This window comes from Myotis myotis, unplaced genomic scaffold (assembly GCF_014108235.1).
Source record: "Myotis myotis isolate mMyoMyo1 unplaced genomic scaffold, mMyoMyo1.p scaffold_m19_p_10, whole genome shotgun sequence".
NCBI classification, from domain to species: domain Eukaryota; kingdom Metazoa; phylum Chordata; class Mammalia; order Chiroptera; family Vespertilionidae; genus Myotis; species Myotis myotis.
The window spans coordinates 76,600,118-76,608,438 of NW_023416314.1; positions in this window are offsets into that span (position 1 = coordinate 76,600,118).

The window sequence follows — 8,321 nt, forward strand, 5'->3', positions numbered from 1 at the left end:
ACAGTCGAGCTCAAACCACACGGTGGAAATTACGCCGAAGCTCCTAATTGCACATTTCCTTCCTCCAACCATTTTCTTTTGACGGTCGACTTTGAAAACGTTCACCACTTAATTTTCCCTGGGGCAGGAGGGGGGAAGAAAGGAGGCAGCGGGAGGGGGACCAGCTCCCCGGGAGGGGCCCCCACTTCTCTGGCGTCTCCAGCGGAAACTCGGGGGTCGCAGGCTAAGGAATCTTACCTCCCGCCTCCCACCCCCAACTAGGTGTCTCCTTGAGTCTCATTTCTTGTCCATAAAATGCAATTAAGAATATTCAGCTTGCAAAATAATGGTTTGAGATGGGCCGGCACGTACTAGGTGCTCAATAAATGCCGGGCTCTTTCCTCTCAGCTCTGTGGAGGAAATGTGGGCAGAACCCCCCACCCCCCCACTCTCGTACCTGCCCCCCCCCCCTCACTCTCATCTTCTGTCTGCGTGTAGTTCATGCACCAGCTAAGAGCAGCTGCCAGGGTCAGGTCCCAGCGTGGCCTCTGGCCAGCAGGGCCATGAGGGCCTGGGGGAGTGACTTGTCATCTCGGTTTCCAGGTCCATAACAGGGCATCATAATGGGGCCAACATCACTGGGTTGTCCTGAGGATGATGGGACTCACCTCATAAAGCGCAGGACCAAAGGAAGGCTCAGCGGCGTGGCAGCGACCCCTGCCAGTCGCTCTGGAGGTGGCAGGGGGCCTTGGGATCAGACAGACTTGGGTTCCAGCCCTGAACGTCCATGTACTTGGGACAGTCAGCTGATTCCCCGGATCCCCTGGATCTCTCGCTGTGAAATAGGCACCAACACAGGGTTGCTGCAGGGTGTGAGGCAAGGAATGGGCAAGCACTCTTGCCCTGAGGCTGGGGCTCCGAGGGGGCCTCCGTCCCAGGAGTGATGAAGGGAGGAGGCTGCCGTGCGCCCCGCAGCCCCCTGAGCCCAGGCCATGTGGGAGACCGTGTGGTCCTCTCTGCGAGGTCCCTGTGGAGAGGCCACCAGGGCGGTGGTGGGAATAGGAGCTCCCGCTTCCTGTGGAACAGGGAGCTGAGCCTCAGTTTTCCCATCTGTGAGCTGGGACCCCACCTCCTTCCCAGCTCCGACCATTCCATTCCCTTCTGTAACCACCTGTGAATTCTGCCCTGGGCCCTGGCTGCTCCCCGGACACGTGGGCACTCTAATAACAAATGGCTGGTAGCACCTGAGTTCTCAATTCGTGCTAGCTGCTTTCATAAATTATATATCTTAGATCAGCTTACACGTATTAGCTCATTTAATTCTTAAAACTGCCCCATGACAGAGTTATATTTCCATTATTCCCATTTTACAGATGAAGAAACCAAGGCTCAAAGTTGCCCAAGGACACAAAGCTAGAAAGGGGCAGCCTGAGGCCAGAGCCTCTGCTCCTAACCATTGTACCACACTGCCTCCTTCCGATGAAGCAGAGTCCAGAGAGGCCAGGAGCCTGCTGAAGGCGCCACGGCAGGTTACTGGCTGCACACACGCACAGGAGTCCTAGCTCCCAGGCCTCTGTTCTTGCTTCTATACCCCCCTTGCTTCTATATTCGCCATCCAGCCATATCCTCTGGGCATAACATGAGCAGGTTCTTCCTGGGAGAGGGACACAAAGGAAACTTCTACAGTGAGGTACCTCGTAGTTTCCTGTGAAATGTTAACAAAATCGGAGAAACTAAGATGGCGGCATAGGTAAACACCAGGAAATTGCCGCCTCACACAACAATTGAAAATTACCGCAAAGGACAGAGCAAACATCATCCAGAACAACAGGAAGGCTGGCTGAGTGTAAATTCTACAACTAGAAGGAAAGAAAAGCACGCTGAGAGCCGGAGGAGCTGCAGAGGTGAAGTGCTGCGGAGGTGAAGTGCAGAGGTACGGCTGGCTCGCGCGCGCGCGCGCGCGCGCGCGCGAGTAAAGGGGGTGGCACCTGAGGACGCGGCTGTCTTTTTGAATCACAAACTCCCGACTGCTCTGAACTCCAGTTCCGGGAAGTCTCTGGGGACCCAGGACTCATACGGGGAGAAGCTGGTCTGTCCGGCAGCGGACGAACTTGAAGGCGGCTTTCCCTCAGAGGTGCTTGCAGCCGTTACCGGGACACTGAGACCCGCGACTCCGGGCGGAGAATCAGCCATAGCTCCTTGATCCGCCCTTTGACTCCCTGAGACCCCGCCCCACCCAGGCTGCGGCAGAGGCTTGTGCATGTGAATGTACCTAACTGCAGCCGAGCCAGGCAGACCCGGAACTTCCAAGAGAAGGCCCAAGGCCCCGCAGCGGCTTGCATTGCTTCACAGCTGAGCCTCTTCGTGGCTCCTGCTGTGTGGCCTCAGGCAGAGGCTGAATTAGCACCTCCTTAGATCCAGGAGCCACTGTACCCAGTGGTCAGAGGGGGACCATCCAGATTGCAACTCCTCAGATCCATAAGGGACGCACTCAAGGAGCAGACTCAGTGAGCACCAAAGCCCCACTGAAGCAAGTCTTGCCCCAGAAGGGTGTCTTCAGCACAGAAGTTCTCCCACTTTAGACACAGCTGATTCTCACAGCCAACTGGCCTGGAGGTCAATTCCTCCCAGTGATCCTACAACAACCAAGGCACCAAGAGTGCACCAAGAGTGTCCACCCCAGGTAACTGGGGAGGCTGAGACACTGGGCCCTACAGGACACCTGGCGCGCAGGGCCACTCTATCAACACAGGGAAGCTGCCAAAATGCGGAGACAAAGAAACAGGTCACAAATGGCAGAAATGGAGGAAAGCAAACGATTGGATATAGAGTTCAAGGCCACGTTTATAAGGTTTTTCAAGAATTTTATGGAAACCGCCAATAAATTTAATGAATCCCTCAATAAGTATAGCGAGACCATGGATGACATGAAAAAGGACCAACTAGAAATTAAGCATACACTGACTGAAATAAAGAATAATTTACAGAGATCCAGCAGCAGACAAGAGGATCCTAAGAATCAAGTCAAAGATTTGAAATACAAAGAAACAAAAAATACCCAACCGAAAAAGAAAAAAGAAAAGAGATTCCAAAAATATGAAGATAGTGTAAGGAACCTCTGGGACAACTTCAAGCGTACCAACATCAGAGTTATAGGGGTACCAGAAGGAGAGAGAGGGCAAGATATTGAAAACCTTTTTGAAGAAATAATGACAGAAAACTTCCCCTACCTGGTGAAAGAAATGGACTTACAAGTCCAGGAAGCGCAGAGAACCCCAAACAAAAGGAATCCAAAGAGGACCACACCAAGACACATCATAATTAAAATGCCAAGAGCAAAAGATAAAGAGAGAATCTTAAAAGCAGCAAGAGAAAGACAGTCAGTTACCTACAAGGGAGTACCCATACGACTGTCAGCTGATTTCTCAACAGAAACCATGCAGGCCAGAAGAGAGTGGCAAGAAATATTCAAAGTGATGAATAACAAGAACCTGCAACCAAGATTACTTTATCCAGCAAAGCTATCATTCAGAATAGAAGGTCAGATAAAGAGCTTCACGGATAAGAAAAAGCTAAAGGAGTTCATCACCACCAAACCAGCATTATATGAAATGCTGAAAGGTATTCTTTAAGAAGAGGAAGAAGAAAAAGGAACTCTTACCATTTGCCACAGCATGGATGGAACTGGAGAGCAAATAAATACCACATGATCTCACTCATTTGTGGAATATAATGAACAACATAAACTGATGAACAAGGACTGATCCAGAGACGGAGAGGCATTGATTGGACTGTCGGGACTTGGAGGGAAGGTAGGGGAGGGTGGGGGTAAGGGGGAAAGATCAACCAAAGGACTTATATGCAAGCATATAGGCCTAATCAATGGACATGGACAACGGGGGGGTGAGGGCATGAGCGGGGGGGGGGGGGGTAGAGGGTAACGTGGGGACAAGGACACATATGTAATATCTTAATCAATAAAAAATATATTAGAAAAAAAAATGTTAACAAAATCTCAACAAAAGACACCAGGACCCACAGCAGCTCACCAGGTCACTCAGGAATCGTCAGGACTGTGATTTCCATCAAACCATCAAGCACTGAACCCCCTTTTGTAAGCTCAGAGCTCAGGCCCTCAGCGGTGCCGTGCGTGCTGAGCTCACCTCCGTGCAACATGGTCAGGCGTAAAAATGTCCCACGGTTCCCGCTGAGGGTTACGGAGAATCATGAATGCAAAACACGGAAAAGTTAGTGGAGTTTTAAGCACAAAACACATGTGGCCTCGTTGAGATAGAGGGTTTCCAAAGTTGTTCAACCAGGATGGCGCCTGGCTGCGACCTCGCCTTCCTTGAGCACGATCCACAGAGAGTGGGTGAGGGCTTTCTCCAGGGCTCCACAGTGTCGGGCAGACCACATGCCCCTGAGAGACGTGCGGGGAGTGAATGAATAAGCGAGCGAGCGAGTGGCGTGCCGGGGACGGTGCCCTTGGCAGGTGGGCCATTTTCCTCTCCGGCTCAGTGAACTTATGCGCTGGGAGAGGACCTGTGTTCCCAGCTGCCAAGTCTCCAGGCAGCAGATCTGGGGCCTCACAGCAGCAGGGACCTGCACCACCCACCCAGGGGGCACCAGGCCCAGCGAGGGTCAGAGACCTTCTGGAGAGAGCAGGGCTCAGAAGGCATCCCTCCCTTTCTGGGAAGTCACACCGTCCAGCCCTCTCTCCCTGCAGGGCTCCAGGAACCAAGGCCTTAGCCATCCAGCTGGGCCAGGCAGCATGCCCCCCCGCACCCCCCCCCTACCCATCCAGCGCGCGCGCACACACACACACACATGCGTTTGGCAACTGCTCAAAAAGATTCCAGGGAGGTGGCCTAAAGAATGAGACACTGTATGAATGAAGGAATGTGTGGTAGGAAGTGACAGTGGTGACTCAGGGTGACTCAGCCTGGAGCCTGCCAGGGGCCCGCTGAGCAGCCATCTGTGGCCACAGCAGCCCTTGCCCACTCACCTCAGGCCGGGGCCAGTTCCCCTCTCCCCAGGACCCATCTCTCGGCCTGGCTTTATGCCCAGACACTTGGAGAATGGAGGGGAAGAAGGTGCATGGCAGGTGCCTAGACTGAGCCCAGGAATGAAGTTGGGAGAAGCTGTGAGCAGGAGGGGAGAGGGGCTGGGTTGCTACGCCTCCCCCTGGAGGACCCGGGAACCTCCTCCTGCTTTCCTTAGAAGCCCATCTCATCCAGCACCCCTTGGTGTGACAAACAAGGGAATTGAGGGGGCCTGATGTGGAGATGACCAACCAAAGTCAAGGGGCTGAGAAAGCGGAATGAAGAACAGGCTGCAAGTCTCCCAGTCCCAGCTGGGACCATGGATGTCCCCAGGCTGCAGCCCAGGTGGTGGCAGGCATGGGCATCATGCCAGGCAAGCCAAGGCTCTGCTCGGGACCTGCTAGCCCCACCAAGGTCTCTGCCAGAGTCAGTTCACATTGCCCACAGTCCCTCCTTGAGACAGACTCAGATGTGTATTGCACTGTCTAACAACCCACCAATCCATCTATTCATCTGTCCATCTGTCTATCCATCCATCCAATGTGAACTCTTCCTTGCAGCCTGGCCATGACCTCAGCATCTGAAACACACATTCACCCCGTGTTCATCCATGCCTCATTCTCCAGATCTACCCATCTGTCCATTCACCCATTTGTTCACCCACCCATCCATCATCTGTCCATCCATCCATTTATCCATCCCATCACCCATCCATCCATCATCTATTCATGCATTCATCATCCATCCATCCATCCATCCTCATGGCCATCAATTAATTCATCCATCCACACATTTATCTACCCACTTATCTATCCTCCCTTACACCATACATTTGTCAATCCATTTGTCTTTCCACATACCAATCTGACCATCCATTCATCCATCAATTACTTATTCACTGACCCAAGCTTAGTAAGCCTTGACAAGGTAGCGGGTCCTGTGGCTTTCCCCTTACCCCCAGTCTTCCATGCCCACTCCTTCCTCTAGAGCTATCATATCTCATCCATCTCCAAGCCCCCATGACTCAGGTCATGGCCCGTGACTTTCAGGAGCTCACAGTCACAAGGGACAGACAGGATCTGGACCCAAAAAACTCTAGACCGGACAAAACTGTCCCTTCTCTTTCCCTCCCACCTTGTCAACTGTGGAGCCCTTGGCCTTGTTCCTGCCGCTGCTGACCTTCATCCCTCACCTGACTGGGGAGGGAGAGGCCCCCAGCTCCTCACCGTACAGCTAATTGGCCAGGAGAAGGCCTGGGCCCCAGACTCCAGGGCAGCAGTGATTATGAGCAATGCCTGTCGCTTCCTGCCTGGCCCCAGCCCGCCCCTCCCTGTGCTTCTAGGTGCAGTCTGTGGTCCTTGGCTGCAGGGCCTAATTAATTCTGGACTGGCCCAGCGCTTTGAGATTGCTGGATAAGAGGGAATTCCAGATGGGCAGCTCAGCCCCATAAAACCATAATTGGCTGTGTTTTTTATAATCATAATAATACCTTACAGCTTTTGCATTTCAAAGCACTTCATTTCCATGAGTGAGTTTAGGGCCCGCAGCAGCCAAGGCTGGAGGGTCAGGAGGGGCCCTGATGAGAACACAGGATGGCACAACACTGTGTGACCCCGGACAAGACTGTCTTCCGGACCCTCAGCCTCCTCAGCTGTGCCGGGGAGGCAATGCCCACCTGGCCAGGCACGTGAGGTCGAAATGAAACCCGCCCTTGGAGAACCCAACGCAGTGCCCTGGGGCGCGTGATACAGGAGCCTGTGGTCAGCCGGGTGAGGGGGGCAGGGCCTATGGACTGTCCACCTGCCATTGAGAAGTCACACCCCCTCAAGTGGCCCAGAAGGTGCCACAGACTGAGGTTCCAAGGCGACATCCAGCACCTTCCTCCTCTATCCATGCCCTGCAGGTGACTTCTGAGGGTCAACCACCTTCTGCTCTTTTCTCTGCTGAGTTGTCATGCTGTGTTAGTGACTGTGGGACAGAAAGAGGTAATGGAAATAGTCTCCACGAATGACAGATGGATCCAGCAATGCAATCGGGACCAATGCAGCCGCGCCCACCCAAGGACCCTCCACCATCAGTGGCAAAGGGGCTGTAGGGGCTCAGGGTCCCCTCTGCAGCCCGTTCCTCTGGGTTCCAGAGCCACCAGGGCCTGCAGACAAGGGAGCGGCTGAGGGACACCGCGCCACCCTGAGCCGAGCCAGGCCCCAGGCAGGGGCAGGGGCAGGGCCTAGCTGTGGCCTCTCCCCCGACAGTCCTTCTCTTCAGTTCAAGCTCAGGGCTTAGTGCCTCCCAAACTGGCCAAGGTTCAGGGTCTGAGATTTCCCTCTGCTGATGGTCTTGCTCGCCCCTGCCCACCAGGCCTGGGGGGTATCCCTACCGCTGAGGCCGCCCCTCAGCTTTGGGAGGGCCTCGGCAGAAGGGGTAGGCATGCCTCCCCTGCCAGGCCCCTGCCCGGCGGCCCCTCCTCACCTGCCCAAAGCCAGGCTTGGCTTTCCAGCTCAGCTGGGCCCCTGTCCCCTCCCAGCCTCCTGCTGTCCTGGGCCCACCCCAGTGCCCCTCTCGGTGGCCCCAGTGGCCCTGCAGCTCACCAGTTCGCTCTTGCTTCTAAGCCTTTGAGCTGATGGTCCTCTTCCTGGAGCCCCACCCCTGCCTCACCCCCTGCCATCCCTTCCCCTGGCCGATGTCTCCTCACCCTCAGGGGTCTGCCCAGGTGCCCCAGGGATCACATCAAGGTCACTGGCACTGAGGGGTTCTAGGGTCAGCTAATGAGTGAAGAATAAGTGATGCTGTGAGACCCCCTGGGGCTCCGTGTGCACATGGAAACGTCACCCCAGGAGGAGACACTGCTGGGTCAGGAGTCTGTGCCCCGAAGGCCTTCATTTTCTCCTTATTCCTTTATCTTCCTCTATCCTTGGATCCATCCCAGCCTGGGAGGTGGAGACCACAGAGGGGAGCGGGGCCACCAGGCAGGGGGCTGGCTGCCCCACCTGGGCCCTGGCCTCCCAGTTGCCTGGGACAAAGACCAATCAGTCCTCAGGGGAGAACCAAGTCTGCTATGGCCAGTACCAGGCTCCGGTCCCTGCCCCGGCCCCCGGGAGGGTGAGCCAGGAGGCTGGAGAGAGCGATGAACACCAGCCAGGCAGATGTATAAACTTGGCTTCTTAAACCCCGCCCCCCAGCACCTGCACCGCCCCCTGCAAACCTGCAAATGCCACAGGACAGGGAGGTGGAGCCGGGGCTGAACACCCAGCCAGGACACGGGTGTCAGGCAGGTCCTGTTTTTGTGAATGAAGCATGGCC